Genomic DNA, 3,129 nt, shown 5'->3' with positions numbered 1-3,129 from the left:
TCACTCCTGCCCTCATTTATTCATCGCTCCTTCATCTCACTGTTACCCTTCTCCCCAGGAGACCGACCCGGTTCTCACGCTTCCTCTGACATGAAAACACACAATTGTACACACAGATGTGGATGCACACACGAACAGATGCAACAACATTTCTGCAACCAGCTTTATGAAGGGAAGGAGTCTCCGCACATCAGCCAACTTAAGGCTCAAACCGGTGACTCAACAGACAAATGGATACAGGCACAGATGAATTTGAGAGTATAAATTCAGCCGTTTTTCTGCGTTCTTTCTTTTTTACAATGTCCCCTCCCCTAGAGGATGAGGAAATGTTTTCAATACCCCAGAATTTCAGGGTAGCAGCCGTTCCATAATTTGCATTCGCACAATGACGTGCTCCAGATCTCATCTTCCCAGATCCTGAATGCACTTTAACGGGGGCTCACACAAACTCAAGCATGTCAGTGTCTGTAGATGCAAACGCACTCTTCAGACAGGTCTCTTGTGGTTGACTTTTGCTGAGAGTGTAACCTACTGACACAGATTTTTTTAACTCTCTGCTTAGCAGCACAAATCACTCTTCGCTCACACACAAACGAAAAGTTTTAGACATTTATATTTGGGGAATTTCCCAGCTTTGGTAAAAACAAAACATAGAACGGTAATAATGTGTTTATTCAATCATTTTAAACCAGCTAATCTTAATTAAACTGATCAGCACTTTAATTTAGAAGTTATGAAGGTGAATGCCGTCTTGCAGCCTGCCCGCCACTCTTTCCATTCCTGCCTCTCATAACGCACACAACCAGATGCACACAGCTCCCACATTAACCATCAGGCAGCCCCTCATAAATGTGGTAAGTCTGGTACTCATTAGAAGGCAGTTATACTCAGCAGTAGCATCGACAGCTATAGGCGAACAAATTCTGTGCTGCACAAAGCTGCTACTGCTGTGGCACAGACTTGGCTTGTTTGTGTGTATGTGTGTGTGTGTGTGTGTGTGTGTGTGTGTGTGTGTGTGTGTGTGCTGTATTATGAATCCATACCTGCCTAGAGTCAATAATGCAATGGGAGAGAGGCAACTCCAATAGAACGTCCCCAAGAGGATTGTGGTTACGGTGTCTTTCTCGCTGTTAGGCAATAGCATTAACTGTTGAGTTACTCTATTATCAACCATTACTCCTAATATAATGTCAACTACAAATATTACATTTGCATAATGGGTGTCACCACACGAACAACAACCCCAATAAAATAAATCTAATGAGTAGAAACTTTGCATTTGCATGAAATATTTCAACATCTGGCCTCACTGAGGTTGGAAATAAAATAATGAATATGAGTGTGTGTGTCTGTGTGCGTGTGTTCACATTCATTTGCGTGAGCAAAGTCGCACTGTTAGTTTTACAGAAGAACAGTTGATTTGATTATCTGCATTATATTTTCTACTTCGTTGGCAGCGTAGATATAATACTCTGCCTGCAGCTGAGACAGAAACTACCAACTGGAACCAAATTGAGGCATACAGCACAATAGCCTCTTTGCCCTATTCTTTCTTCTCTCCTTCCTCACTTCCTTAGCTACCTTGCTGGCTTGCAACTTTTTTCCTTCCCTCCAAAGTATTGCATCATTTACTGGAATAATTATTTGCCTAGCAAACAATTTGGTCAAATATTTGATTCACTGTTCTCCCTTTCTGCCTTCTTTCACACGTCTTTGCACATATTCCACATTTGCTCTCTCTGCTCCCTCTCTAATTCCCTCAGATTGATAAACTTTAAATTATTCTAATATCATTTCCAGGGAACAGAGCAGCTCTGATATCAGCATAGAGGGGACGGGACTAGAAAGCATTTTTAAAATAATGAGCTACAAATTTAATTTGCATGCTGTGCAGCCTCTTACAGAATCTTATTTTTCAATTTGTAGAAAAGCATGAAGTAAGCTAAGTGCAAAATGTCTCCTTTACAGACTGTATAAAATCCATTAATGTTTCTTTTGTTTGTTTTTTTATCTTCCTCTACCTGGGTGGGCGTCTGGGTGAGAGAGCTGTTCGTGGTCTTGGCAGCTTCCAGTGCCCTGCTCTCTCAATGTCCTGAACTCACTGGCTGCATGCTGATAAATCAAATTACGTTTTATCAGACAAAAGCTTTTTTTTTTGTTTTTTTACCACTACACCAGTACAAATAAGATTGTTGTAAATCTAATCACAGTATAAAGGTTTATTGCGTTCTCATTTCTGGGTTTTTCATTCGTTGGCTGTTTGCCAGGTGCTGGCAACCGTCCCTGAATGTTTGCCAAATTAAAAAGTTACTCGAAAGATGTAAGGCTCACCTGACAAACTAGTTTGTTTTGCATAATTAACTATTTATTTGCATGTTTTATTCCTCCCTCTCTGCTTTTTATCCGTCCTAACTGTTCCTTTTTTTGCCGTGTATTGTCCTCGCTTCCATTTTTATTCTCTCTTTTCTTTCGTTCCTCCATTAATACATCACTTTATTCAATATTCTACTCCATGCTTCTCTCTTACTGTGAATAATCTAAAAAATCTCATCTTCCTTTTCTCAATCCTTCATTGCTCTCGCCTCTTATGAAACATTTTATCATCAGTGTCTTCCTTGCCTGCCACTGCCCTTTTTTCATCCCTCTCATTTATTTGTAATACATTTCATCAGTCACCGTTACAGCAGGCACATTCTGTTGTGATGATATCAGTCTCTCCGTTCGGTAGCCTTTGGCTTATCTAAAGCGGCTGCTCAGCCTCAAACACTTGTGCTTTTAGAGGTGGTTGTTGACATTGAGACTCCTAAACTATCCAAGGCTGCGGTTTCTCCCCCCTCAGTGGATTGTAAGTGAGCGTGTGTGTGTGTGTGTGTGTGTTTTACCCATCTTGTGGGGACAACAATCTGATTACATGGAGGACACAACTTTTTTGGGGCTGAAATGGGGATAATTTTGATTTAAGGATAGGGTAAAGTTAGGTTTAGGTTAAGGATAGGGCTAGGAATAGAAATAGACTTGTAGCAGTTATGGTTAGGGTAAGTCTCCAGGAAAGAACATCCCCAAAAGTCATGGAAACATGACTCTGTGTGTGTGTGTGTGTGTGTGTGTGTGTGTGTGTGTGTGTGTGTG

The sequence above is a fragment of the Anarrhichthys ocellatus genome, unplaced genomic scaffold (assembly GCF_004355925.1).
Source record: "Anarrhichthys ocellatus isolate YVR2014 unplaced genomic scaffold, GSC_Weel_1.0 scaffold20, whole genome shotgun sequence".
NCBI classification, from domain to species: Eukaryota; Metazoa; Chordata; class Actinopteri; order Perciformes; family Anarhichadidae; genus Anarrhichthys; species Anarrhichthys ocellatus.
Note: the sequence above shows the minus strand (reverse complement) of the source record.